This window comes from Heteronotia binoei, chromosome 15 (assembly GCF_032191835.1).
Source record: "Heteronotia binoei isolate CCM8104 ecotype False Entrance Well chromosome 15, APGP_CSIRO_Hbin_v1, whole genome shotgun sequence".
NCBI lineage: Eukaryota > Metazoa > Chordata > Lepidosauria > Squamata > Gekkonidae > Heteronotia > Heteronotia binoei.
Genome location: NC_083237.1, coordinates 34,022,644 through 34,036,805, shown reverse-complemented (window position 1 = coordinate 34,036,805; position 14,162 = coordinate 34,022,644). Strand labels below are relative to the sequence as shown.

The 14,162-nt window shown below is 47.9% G+C and overlaps 1 protein-coding gene and 1 pseudogene across 1 annotated transcript in view; both read right to left on the bottom strand.

The window, feature by feature from the left end:
- Positions 1–14,162, bottom strand: part of NDRG2 (NDRG family member 2) — a 307,888-nt gene that overhangs the window by 111,092 nt on the left and 182,634 nt on the right. The window lies entirely within an intron of this gene.
- The window catches only part of LOC132583376 (von Willebrand factor A domain-containing protein 5A-like), a 100,770-nt pseudogene that overhangs the window by 9,546 nt on the left and 77,062 nt on the right, over positions 1–14,162 (bottom strand).

Below are 14,162 nucleotides of genomic sequence, written 5' to 3'. Positions count from 1 at the left end.
CCATGTCAAGCCCCAATTTTGATGAGCTGGTTGCTAGCATCATAGAATCATAGAGTTGGAAGGGATCTCCAGGGTCATCTTGTCCAACCCCCTGCACAACGCAGGAAATTCATCAATCCCTTGTCCCCCGCCTCAGCTCTCAAAATTTAAAAACAAAAACTAAGAGACCCTGAAAGGTGAGTGGGTGGAAGCTGCCAAATCCTCACTCTATCCCAGTGCATTTCTCCCACAGCCTTATCTCAAGTCCGTTAGTGTTTCCTCTCAGAATATCAGATTCTTCCCATCTGTCTGTTCACAAGCCCCACCACTAGAAGAAATTAAACTATTTACTTCATTTTCTCTCCAATGAGAATGCAAAGTAACTTACATTCCCCACCTTGCCTCCATTTTATTGTAACAACCACCCTGTGAGGCAAGCTAGTCTGAGACTGTGTGACTGGCCTCAGGTTACCCCCCAAGCCTCCATGGCTTAGAGCGAGTATTTGAACCTGGGGTATCCAACTTAGTATTCTGACACTCTAACCACTATACCACCCTAGCTCTCAATTCAAGATTACAACTAAATGTCTGTATGTATGTAATTTTCCCCCCACCCCATCCCACACAGATGTCTGCATGTAAAACTGGAAAACAGAGGGGCATTATTTCCATTGAGAACACAAAAAATGGGATCTCTGCTGGCTGAATTGTTTCTGTTACCTGAACACCTGGACATTATGGGTGGAGAGCTACAATAAGCAACACCACAGAGGTCTGCATCTCCATACTTCCACTTATATTCTCGTCCTGTAAGGAGGAAAAGAAAGGGTTGCAGTGACTGGAACTTCATCGTTGTGGTTTACTTTTATTGCTCACACTGTTGTCCTGTTTTCCCCACTGAGCTGAAGATCCTGGAAGCTGATGCAGGCTAAGCATACATACAGACAATATCTGAGACAGGCAGACAGAGAAGTATGCAGGGCTCTTTTTGTAGAAAAGGCTCAGCAAGAACTGATTTGCATATTAGGCTACACCTCCTGACACCAACTCCGTTCCTGTGCGTTCCTGCTCAAAAAAAGTCCTGGAAGTATGGAAACTGCTTCACATGAGGAGTGCAGCACATTAGCTGCTAGATCTGGAGTTTGGCCAGATCAACATACTCAGAGTTCAAGGCACAAGGATACCTAGTACCTTCCTGTCCCCCATCTCCCCCCACACCACCTGAGACTTTTTAAAAAAACTGCTTAGTTTTGGTTTTCATGAGGACCCAAAGTACCATATGTCATTCCCCTCTCCTGCACTGCATGCTGAAACACCTCTGTAAGTTAGTTAGGCTGAGTGTATGACTGACCTAAGGTCACTCACCAAGCTTCCAGGGCAGAGTGGGGGTTTGAACCCAGGTCTCCCAGAGCCGCCTCTGATACTCTAACCACTACACCACACTAACTCTCAATTCACGACTGCATCTAAATATCCTGATGTATGTTATTTCTGTCCCACCTCATCCCCTAATGATGTTCAAATACAAAACCAGAAAATGTGGAGTCATGATTTCTGTTGAGAACACAAAGGCGATCCCTGGTAGAATCATTGCTTCTGTTACCTTCCTTGCTTCGCTTTGAAAATTTTAAGGGCTTGAAGGCAAGATAAGCAGCCTTGATTGCCTTTGGACGTTGGGATTTCAGCCCAAGTGCAATTTTTGGAAAGTATCCTACATTGAGGAAAAAAGGACAAAGGTTGGATTGACTGCACAATCTTATTTATCACATTTGCATATCCTGCTCTTTTCCATACTGAAATGAAAGCAGAATAGACCCTGGCAGCTGATGCAGCTTAAGCATCTCCCCAATGCCTCTGAAGTATGAGGCAGAAAAATTCAAAGTGCTCTTAAGGACTAAAGTTCCCCATCAAAGACTAGTGGACTGGCTTCCTGCTACCTTCCCTGTGTTGACTGTAGAAGAACATCTGCATTAGCTGACTGGATCAAAGCAGTACTGCTTTTGGCCTCCATCTCTAGCTAGACAGATGTCCTTTGGAAACATAAACCGGGCTGGAAGGTGATCGTGTTCCACCACTTGTGTCCAGCATCTTAGCACACTGAGGCATCCTGTCCCTGTACAGGGACAAGGCAAGGTATATTCAGAGGTGGTTTGCCATTGCCTGCCTCCGTGTAGTGACCCTGGATTTCCTCGGTGGTCTCCTGTCTAAATACTAACCAGGGCCAACTCTACTTAGCTTCTGAGATTTGATGAGACTGGGTCATCAAGGTCAGGGCATGGAGGTCTAAAGTTCCTAACAATTAATTTAAAATTAGCCATTTGCTGTTTGTATGATGTTTTATGTATAGGTCACCTTGAGTGCATCTCCCGGAGAGGTGGTATAGAAATATTCTGAATAAATAATATTCGATCCATTTGCTTTCTAGAAGATCATGCCCAATTCCCATTTGCTGGGTCCAGTTATTAAACAGTTGCTGTGTTATTAAACCCAGCTCTTTAACTCACATGCATGTGGGACATCTCGGTGGATAAGGGGGCCTCGAACTGGCTGGCCCAGCTTTGTGTTCACCCCCATGTAGGCAGTCTGGGAACACACCACCCCAGAACTCAGGCTTGTCTCCAGAGCCAAGCCGCGCTTTCCTTTCTCCTTCTCTCCAGCACCTTCTAGATCCTGCAACAGGGCTCGAGCTGCCAGTTGGTGAACAGGGAGCCTGGAAAGAAAAATGAGAGGGAAAGACTATGATCAGTGGTGAAGCAAAGCTTTGCATGTCAAAGGCACCAGATTTGCTTCATATTTCCAGTTAGGGTTATCTTGGATAACAGGCCTGGGAAAGCCCTATGCTTAAGATTCTGGAAAAGCTGCTCTCTAGAGCAGACCTTGGTCACCTAGGTGGGAAAAGGGCCTGACTCCTTAGAAGGGTAACACTTATATTGTATAGAGGGTTCTATGCATTGATGAGTTGAAGGATAAGTGATAACAAGCTCTTTATTAGGTACATCATAGTGGATGGCTGCACTACAAGGCTGAGAACTAGGCCAACGGGGCCAAACTTATATACATCCCGGGGCTCCCGCACAGGCACATTATTGGGTCATTCAAACCGGCAGGGGCTTGTGATTGGTCCAGGGCAGCAGAGATTTGGATCCTGTAGCTCATTGTTCATCGTCCGTCTTGCTGTGCATCCCCACATTGGGACTGCCGCGAGGCAGGCCTGCTGCGGAGGTTGATTGACGAGCCTAGAATTCTTCCAGATAACTGGCGGTCTGCCGTTAACAGACTATGTCTGCACTACCCCCGTTTAACGGACTCCCCCCAACGGTAGACCGCCCACATTCCCCCAGTTCCTTTTTCGCCGCTGTTGGAGTAGGTCAGTTGCCAATTTCTTCCAGATTTCTCTTCAGAAATGGCATCTAAACCTGTATTTAAGAAATGTATTAGATGTGGTGTTAAGATGCCCACCTCAGATGAGCACGATCTCTGCCTGATCTGTTTGGGAGAAGGGCATAACGTCCCAAAGTGCAGCGTCTGCCAGGCGTTTACACCGAAGGCACGATCTGACAGGGCAGCACATCTCAAAGTAGCCCTGTGGGAGAGAGCATTCTCATCTATTCTACAGGAAAAGGGGCAAGAGCCCTCAGGGGCTGATATAGAGGGGCCCTCAAGTTCTGCCTTAGTCCCCTTAGTCCCATCCTCAACACAGTTACGACCTCCAAAATGTGCAGCTTCTGTGTTGGCAGGGAATTGGGGCAGGCGTGAGCGGCCACAGATGGAGGAGACGGCTAGAGCAGAGTCTGAACCTCCGCCCCTAAAGAGATCCAAGAAGTCAAAGACAAAGCACAAGCATAAGGCTGTCGAGTCTGCTTCTTTGGCCGGTACGGCTTTGGAGGAGTCGGTTCCAAGAACCCCATCTCCACACTTTTCGGATCCAGGGTCCTTATCGGACCATGATCCTGACTTTGCTACAGGGACAACCCCTGTGGAGGTCCCAGTTGTGCAGGAGAGATCTCGACCCCGTGCTGTTGGAAATACTCAAAGGGGTGAATTATATAGCATTGGATCAGTGGGCAGCATGGAACCCTGGCCATTAGATGAGACTGAGAGTCTCTCAGCAGTGGGTAACTACCCAGTACCCAAGGACTGGAACCGAGATTATGAACTTGAGTCTTCCATCTCAAGAGTGGAGAGTAATTCCAATCCATCACCTGATGAGAGCCTGGGAGATTTATTTTCTTCTCCAGCTAATGAGGACTTTAAGTTGTATAATGAGCAAATGGTGCGCATGGCGCGTGCCTTAGAGATCAATGTAGCAGTGTCAGATATGAAGCCTAAAGATAAAATCCTGGCACGCTTGTCAGCAGAGTCACCAACCACAATAGCATTCCCTATATTGGAGGGTCTAGATGAGTTGGCACTGCAGATATGGAAGACTCCTGGGTCAATGCAAGCAACTCCAAGGAAACTGGAGCATTTGTACAGGGTAAAGCCTGATAATGCAGAGTATCTTGTGCAGCATCCTGTGGCTTCATCTGTCATTATTGCAGATGCACCGCAAGCCAGGTCAACGTTATTCTCCATCCGATAGAGAAGGTCGACGTTTAGATTTTATAGGGAGGAAGATATATGCCTCAGATGCTTTAAACTTTAGGGTAGCGAATTATGAAACAATTATGGGAGGCTACCAACTGTTTTTGTGGGAGGGCATCCAGAAATACATTGAGATGCTACCTCTTGAGGCCAGATCTCTGGCTAGAGTAATTCATTCGGAGGCTATTCACCTATCAAAACAACAGATTAGTGCTGGGAAACACTCAGCAGAAATTGCAGCAAGATCAATGGCTTCAGATGTGGTGCTGAGACATCACTCATGGCTACGTATAACCATTCTCCCTTTGGAAACTCGAACACGGGTGGAAGATTTACCGTTCCATCGCACATCGCTCTTTGCACAGAATACTGATGAATTCTTGTCAGAGATTAAGAAAAGCAGGCAAGCAGCGAGATCTTTAAGTGTCTACTCTGGTGGACATCAACAGGGCTATCGCTATACATCAAGGCAACAGCAGTTCCCTCCTCAGTTTTACAGATCTGCTCATCCTTTTGGCCAGCAACCCTTCCAGTATCCTGGTCGCCAATTTAATAATCAATCTGCACCCTTCTATAGGAAACGTAATGCTCCTAGGTCAAGAGGCCCCTTCCAGCAGAGGGAGCAGCAGCAACAGCAGCAGCAGCAGCAGCCAAGACTCTGACTTCTGCAGGAGCAAGGGTGGAGGGAGCAATGTTTTCTGGATCGTTTGTGTAATTTTGTTAAGGCCTGGGAAGAAATTTGTTCTGATTCCTGGGTTCTGTCAGTGATCAGTTCAGGTTATAGGTTAGAGTTCTGTTCCCATCCAACCCTTTCGCAGGGGTACACTGCATTTGACAATCAGTTCCCAGAGTTGCTAGTACAACTAGATGAGTTGATAACCAAAGGAGCGGTGCAGGAGGTGCAGGAGGGCCTTTCGGCCTCAGGTTTTTATTCTAGGTTTTTTGTTATTGACAAGAAGGATGGAGGTCGCAGACCTATTTTGGATCTGAGATCATTAAATGAGCATCTGTGTATTAAAAGATTCCGTATGGTCACTTTGCCGTATGGTCTTAGAACTCCTTTCCAGCGGAATCTGGTTTGGTGTTTTAGATCTTAAGGATGCATACTTTCACATTGCAATTTACCCGGAGCACAGAAAATTCCTTAGGTTCAGACAGGGACAGAAGGTTTTCCAATACTCTGTGCTACCTTTTGGTCTGGCAACAGCTCCACGCATTTTTACAAAATGCATAGCTGTCGTCATAGCATATTTTAGAACTAAGGGCTGCACCATTTTCCCATATTTGGATGACTGGCTGTTGGTGGCCGAATCACAGGAAGGGTTGCAGGAACAAATACAGTTTGTGTTGAGCACTTGCACTAGGTTAGGACTCATAATAAATTACGAGAAGTCACATTTAATTCCATCACAGCAAGCCCAGTTTATTGGGGCATATCTGGACTCACAAAAGAATAGGGCTTTTTTGCCTAGAGATAGAGCTCTGAGTCTAAAGAGGATGGTAAGGGCCTTCCAACGGAAATGTTTTCAGCCTGTTCAAATGATACAACGAGCCCTTGGCTTGATGGCATCTACGACTGCTGTGGTTCCCTTTGCTAGGTTGCACATGAGGGAGCTACAAAACTGGTTCATAAGGCGGTTTGATATACGGGTGCATTCCCCACATCACGCCTTTAATATCCCTAGAATGGTGCTTAAATCATTGGAATGGTGGACTTCAGACTTACATTTATTTGAAGGGGTTGAATTTGGGCTATGGTAACCCGAGGTAGTACTGACGGATGCCTCAAGGGTGGGCTGGGGTGCACACTGCGAAGGTATTCAAGTGCAGAATACATGGCCGCGGTCGCATTCTGGCTATCACATCAATTTATTAGAGTTAAGAGCAATTAAGTTGGCTTTAACAACTTTCTCAGATATGTTACAGAAGAAGAAGGTGCTGGTACAAACAGACAATTCCGCAGTTATGTATTACATGAACAGGCAGGGAGGGACCGGCTCTTTGAGGCTGTGCAAGGAGGCACAGGATCTATGGGCCATAGCAAGTCGCTTAAGATCCTCTCTTCGAGCAATCCACATAGCAGGAGCGGCCAACCAGGAAGCGGACTCCCTGAGCCGCAAGTTTCTGGTCAATTACGAGTGGTCCCTGCAAGAAAAATATATCAACCCAATTTTTGCAAAGTGGGGGATGCCGAAAGTAGACCTGTTGGCTACAGGCCAGTCAACAAAGGCACAAATTTTTTGTTCATGGGGAGGCCACGATCAGAGGTCAATAGGGGATGCATTTCAGTTCCGGTGGAGAGGAGAACTGCTATATGCATTCCCACCTTTCCCCCTGATTCCAAGGGTCCTGGGAAAGATCAAGGTAGATCGATCCAGGATGATTTTAGTGCCCCCATTTTGTCCAAGACAGGTCTGGTTCCCAGAGTTGCTAAGGCTGTCCCGGGGGAATTTTGTTCCTCTCCCACAGGTTCCCGACCTGCTAGTTCAGGAGGTCAGAATTTACCACAAGGTGCAGGACTTGCATTTGACAGCATGGTATATAGAGCTGTGAATGAGGAGTTTTTGGAGGAGGTGCTACAGGTATTAAGAGAGGCCCGTAAGCCCTCTACTCGTCGATCTTATGCGAGTAAATGGGACCGTTTTGAGAAGTGGTGTAAGGAAAAGAATTTATGCCCATTTACGTGTCCAATTTCTATAGTTTTAGAGTATTTACTATTTTTAGCACAGAGTGGTTTGGCGGTGTCATCAATTAGGGTGCACCTATAATAATAATAATAATAACTTTTAATTTCTATCCCGCCCTCCCCGCCAAAGCAGGCTCAGGGCGGCTTACAACATAAAATACATTATACATCAGATTACATAAATTGCAAATAAAATCCAAGTTAAGACAAATTACAAGTTAAAATTTACAAATTACAATGGTGCTAAAACATTCGATCTTCAATAATTCCATAAAATTCAGTAACCAAGAGCAATTTTTTAGAGGCATTTCCTAGTTTATCATTGGTTGAAGGCTAGTTTATAGAGGTGGGTCTTACAGGCCCTGCGGAACTGTTCCAAACTCCGCAGGGCCCGCACCTCTACCGGGAGTTGATTCCACTGCAGTGGAGCAGCAATAGAGAAGGCCCTATCTCGGGTGGCCTTCAATCTGGCCTCCCTTGGCCCAGGGACGGTCAGCTGGTTTTTTCCAGCCGACCGCAATGCTCTTTGGGGCTCATATGGGGAGAGACGGTCCTTCAGGTAGGCAGGTCCTCGGCCATATAGGGCTTTAAAGGTGATAACCAGCACCTTGTAACGAACTCGGTATCCCACTGGCAGCCAGTGCAGTTCGCGCAGCCCCGGCTGTATGTGCTCCCATCTTGGGAGTCCCAACAACAGCCTAGCCGCCGCGTTCTGCACCAGCTGCAGCCGCCGAGTTCGGCACAGGGGCAGCCCCATGTAGAGAGCGTTGCAGTAATCCAGTCTCGAGGTGACCGTAGCATGGATCACCGTTGCTAGGTCACGGCGCTCTAGGAAGGGGGCCAACTGCTTCGCCCGTCGGAGATGAAAGAACGCGGACTTGGCAGCGGCCGCTATCTGTGCCTCCATTGATAGTGAAGGCTCCAGAAGAACCCCCAAGCTCTTGACCCTATGTGCCGCTTTCAGCAGCACACCGTCAAAAATCGGCAAGGGGATTTCCCTTCCCAGGGCACCGCGACCCAAGCAAAGGACCTCTGTCTTCGTTGGATTCAACTTCAGCCCGCTCAGTCTGAGCCAACCTGCCACGGCTTGCAATGCTAGGTCCAGGCTTTCTGGGACGGAGTCAGGTCGGCCGTCCATTAATAGATAGAGCTGGGTGTCATCTGCATATTGATGGCACCCAAGCCCAAACCTCCGGGCAATCTGGGCAAGGGGGCGCATGTAGATGTTAAATAACATCGGAGAGAGAACTGCCCCTTGTGGCACCCCACACACTAGGGGGTGCCTCCGGGACAGCTCCCCCCCAATTGCCACCCTTTGTCCCCGTCCATCAAGGAAGGAGGAAAGCCACTGTAAAGCTAACCCCCTTATCCCTGTGTCGGCGAGCCGGCGGGCCAGTAGCTGATGGTCGACCGTATCGAACGCGGCCGACAGATCTAACAACATCAGCACCGCCACGCCGCCTCGATCCAGATGCCGCTGGAGGTCATCCATCAAGGCGACCAGCACTGTCTCCGTCCCATGACCCGGACGAAAGCCGGACTGGTAGGGGTCTAAGGCGGAAGTGTCATCCAAAAAGCCCTGCAACTGCGACGCTACTGCCCTCTCTAAAACCTTACCTAAAAATGGTAGGTTCGAGACCGGTCGATAATTCGCCAATTCGGCCGGGTCTGCTGTACTCTTTTTTAAGAGAGGGCGGACCATAGCCTCTTTCAAAGATGTTGGGAATTGCCCTTCCAAGAGGGATCTATTTATGATATCCCGTATAGGATATCTAAGCTCCCTCTGGCAAGATTTAATTAGCCATGAGGGGCATGGGTCGAGATCACAGGTTGTAGAGCGTGCAGTTGAGAGAATTTCGTCGACTTCCCCAAGACTGAGCGCGTCGAAGTGATCCAGGATAACTTCAGAAGACAGGCACGGAGCCCCGGGTTCTTGTTCTGCATCCAATGTGGCAGGAAAGTCCTGGCGGAGTGACAAGATTTTATCTGCAAAAAATTTCGCAAAAGCCTCACAGCCTATTTCCAATTCTCTCATATTTGGTCTGCCCTGGGGCAGATTGGTCAAATTTTCAATTATCTTAAATAATTGTGCCGGGCGCGAATTTGCAGATGCAATCCTGGCCGCAAAGTAATCTTTCTTTGCGGCTTTGACTGCCATCTCATAAGACTTCATAAACGTTCTATAGGATGTTCTTGTCGCTTCGTCACGAGTATGCCGCCACCGTCTCTCTAGTCGTCTGAGCCCCTGTTTCAGCTGGCGAAGCTCCAAGGTGTACCAAGGGGCCAGCCTGCTACGGGGGCGCAGAGGGCGCCGGGGTGCAATCTCGTTGATGGCTCTGGATAGCCTGTCATGCCAGGTCTCTACCAGGTCATCAAGGGAATTGCTAGGGGGCCAGGGGTCCCGCAGAGCCCTTTGGAACCGCTCAGGGTCCATCAGACTCCGCGGGCGAGCCAAAATAGGCTCGCCGCCCATACAGGGTTGAGGCGGCGCACCCACACGGGCCTTGAGGGCTAGGTGGTCCGACCATGGCACCGCTTCTACTGCGATACCGTCCACCAAAATCCCGGACGCAAAGATCAAGTCCAACATGTGTCCGGCCTGATGCGTGGGGGTGGTAACAAATTGGGAGAGTCCCAGTGTCGCCATGGAAGACACTAGGTCCAGCGCCTGATTGGAGGCCGCGTCGTCTGCATGGACGTTGAAGTCACCCAAGACCATAAGCCTTGGGAACTCCAACGCCCAGCCCGCCACCGCCTCCATCAGGGCTGGTAAGGCGTTGGCTGGTGCGTTTGGCGGACGGTACACCAGCCAAATCGCCAACCCCTCCCCCACCTCCCATGCCAGACCGGCACATTCCAGGCCCTCGATCGTTGGGGCCGGGAGAGCCCTGAAGGAGTAACCCTCCCGTATGAATAGCGCCACCCCTCCCCCCCGGCCAGTTGTCCGTGATTGGTGAAAGACCGAGTAGCCTTGGTGAAAGACCTAGCAGCAATCTCTGCTTGCCATATGGAAGTGGAAGGTACCACGGTTTTTGCTAATAAAATAACCAAATGTTTTTTAAAGGGTTTGTTACATAGGTATCCACCAATACCTGGTATTGTTCAGCAATGGTCTTTGTCTTTGGTATTGGCATATTTAATGGCCCCATTTGAACCTTTAAATTTGTGTACGTTGTCTTTTTTATCATGGAAGACACTGTTCTTAGTGGCAATGACTTCCATTAGAAGGGTGAGTGAGTTAGCAGCATTAAGAGTAGATCAGCCTTATCTGCAATTTTTTGAGGGCAAGGTTGTTCTTCATCCAGCAAGAGAATTCCTACCAAAGGTAGTTAGTAGATTTCATTTGGCACAGGATTTATCGCTGCCAGTTTTCTTCCCTAATCCATCTTCTGAGGCAGAGAAGAGATTGCATATGTTAGATGTTAAGAGAGCTTTATTGTATTACATTAGTCGAACAAGACAGTTTCGCAAGACGAAGACACTATTTGTGTGCTACTGGGGTCCTAGGAGAGGAACTCCAGCATCCTCTCAGACCTTATCTAGATGGCTGGTTTCTATTATTGGCCATTGTTATAGATTAGCAGGGGTCCCCTGTCCAGTTGGAGTAAGAGCTCATTCAACGAGAGCTATGGGTTCATCAGTAGCGGCAAGGAGAGGAGTTCCATTAGTGGAGATCTGTAAAGCCGCAACTTGGTCCTCAGCAGAGACATTTGTACGACACTACGCATTAGATCTGCAGCAACGTCGAGATGCGGATGTGGGAAAAGCAGTTCTTCATTCGCTATTTCAATAAGAGACTCACCCCACCACCATCAAGGTGAGAAGCTCGAGAGTGGGTCCCAATGTGGGGATGCACAGCAAGACGGACGATGAAAAACAGTGTTGCACTTACCTGTAACTGTTGTTCATCGACGTCTTCTGTGCATACACACATTCCCTCCCGCCATCCCCGCTGTGAGTTCTCATTGATACAGTAGGTTAAGAACTTTTGGCGGCGGAAGCGGAACTGGGGGAATGTGGGCGGTCTGCCGTTGGGGGGAGTCCGTTAAACGGGGGTAGTGCAGACATAGTCTGTTAACGGCAGACCGCCAGTTATCTGGAAGAATTCTAGGCTTGTCAATCAACCTCCACAGCAGGCCTGCCTCGCGGCAGTCCCAATGTGTGTATGCACAGAAGACATCGATGAACAACAGTTACAGGTAAGTGCAACACTGTTTTTCCCAAGTCCCCAAGCTCAGTCCGTATATCTCCAATGAGCCAGGCAGGAACACCCGAAGTCTTATCAGCATGCTGCATTGTTTTATCTATGTACAATTGGTGGGATAAGAGATCTGGTTCTTCATTCAGCACCTGCTGTACAGGAGCAGTTTGGTAAAGTTCAAACAAATGAGGCCAGAATCAAACCTAGTTTGTCTCTTGGGCCTAGGATCCCACAGAATTGTAGAACTCAGGCTTAAAACTCAGCTTTAGGAATAAATGAATGCATTACATAGAGATTGGTTCAGGACACAGTTCGGGTTTCAGAGTTCTGGAAGGGTTTTTCAGTCAAATAATAATGTCAGACACAGCAAATAAAGGCGGCAAATGTGACTGGCATCCTTTCAGTTTCAGAGACTGATCTCACAGGCAGTGCTATGCCTTTAGGCCACGCCTTACAGATACAGCCAGGAAACACGCTTCAATGATTTGAACATTGCCCAGTCTTCCATCTACAAGACATTATTGGAAGGTTCAAAGAAAGTTTCATGGATTGCCAAGATTTCTCACTTCACTATGGAGTGCTTGAAAAGCATTTCATCCCATAGAAAACAAAACAACAGCAAAAATAATTTTTTCCAGTGCTTTCCACGAACTGCTATCTTTTCCATGAAAATAACGTGGGAAAAAAATCTTCAGGCGGGGGTGGGGGGGGGGAGGGAACAAAAAACTTCAATCCCCCCATTATGATTTTCTCTCTTAAGCCTTCACTTCTCTATTTTCAATTAAATTCCACCACATTGGGCAGGGAGAGGGGACATACACTGCAGAATGCCCTACCTGTCACTCTTCTGAGCTTTGAGAGGGAACTTCATTGTCTCTGTGAAAGTCTGGCCTTGGATGATGTACTGAAAGACAACAGACCCCTCAGAGACATCTGAGGACTGCAGAGGACAAAAAAAAAAAAGACAGATCATAAGGAAAGGAGGGTTTCATTTGGGGAATATAAATGCCAAGAAGAACTAAGGCCTCAAAAGATCCAAAGGCTTTCTTAGCCAAGAGGAATGGTCAGTCTCTGGGGTCTTGGCGGAGGCTACTTGCCCGAGGCTGCCCATGGATCTGGGCATAGATGAGGCTGCGCTGCCCATCAAAGATGACCTGGGGGCAGGAACCCACAATCACGGCTTCAAGACCAGAGGGCAAGTCCCAACTCAAAGAGATCCCCGTTGCTGCAGGCTGCAGGCCCTTCTTTAAAGACTGCAGGGTCTGAAGGAAGAAAGGAGATGTAAGTATCAACAAGTGTAAGCTGGAGAGTAGGGTGCCTTGGCCAAATAAGAGACAAATGCCTTCTGAAGCCAGAACAATGGTTGACTAAGACATCCTCTTCATTTTATCCTGAGATGTTTTACAGACTGGCATTTAAGCACCCAGCAAGCAACTGACACGAAATCAGCAAGCTTTATGTCTAGAAATGGTAGGAACAGGAAAATAAACCCACTACGTTGGAAATGCTAGACTGAAATCCTTTGGGAATGATCATGAGCTGTTGAAGGTGGAGAAAGCAGTCAGGGGAACAAGAGGGCTGAACCAAAGCACCAGTCCAAGGACCCATTCTGAGCAGGCTCTGAGGAAAGACTGAAAGACAGCAGTGCCTTGTTTCATTTCAAAGTCTGTCAGGCTGGGAGCACAAGCTTTTGGGTGCTCTTGGCCAGAGAGGGGAGTCTGGAAAGCCAACTAGAGCTCTGGGGAGAAGAGTGGAGCCCAGCCAAAGACTGAAGGGAAAGCCAGGCTCCCGGTGTCAGACGTGTAACTTACTGAAACTGAAATATAGAATAGAATGCTTGACATGACTAATGCCATGATGTATCTTAGAATGAACTCTGCTTTACTAACCATGAGAATTGTAGCCAGTGTCTATTTCCCAAAGCACATTGTAACCGCAAGAGTGAAATCTCACTCCTATGTGAGAAGCCAGCTGCAGCTTTGAAGTGCATATCCTCAAGGACTTTTCCGCTGAGAATGAGATAACACCCTGAGAAGAGCTGGCTGTCTCTGGGTGTGTGAAAAAGGCTGTATTGTTTCCCGCCTGTAGAAACCTAGAAAAGACTGGCCCCAACCTTGGACCAGTATCAAACTCAATCTGCTTCCATACTGTATGTGCGTTCTCAATAAATGGATTAATGGATTAATTATTCCTCACCTTGGCCTGCATGCGCTCCTTGCCGGTGATGAATTCAGCGCTGCCTCCGGCTGCTCGAGTGATGCCTTTGATGAGGGCTGTGGAGGCCCCTTCACCAATCCCGAAGGAGAAGCACCTGTATGGAAAGGTGCAAAAAACAGGGAGGTTTTTTGTGTTCAAAACCAAGAACAAAGCCAATACCTTTTATTTGCTCCCATCAGCATCACACTCACACAGAACACTGTGCAAGCTTAAGAGTTCTTCAGAACGCTTCATCAGGCTAGATGCTACACAAATAAAGCAAGGGGTGGGGGAGGAGAAGCAGATGTCTCTGGTCATGATCTTCAGGGTTTATATAATGATCGAAAGTTGTCAGATAAAAAGTGGCGCTGGGCGTAAGTTAGCATCTCCTGGCATCCCGGGAGCAAGAAGTAAACAACAATTCCTATGGAAATATAAAGACTATCCAAAAGTCTTTCTTACATGGGGTGAGATGGTAGTATTCTCTGGATTATATGTATGCAGGTACAGCAGGAG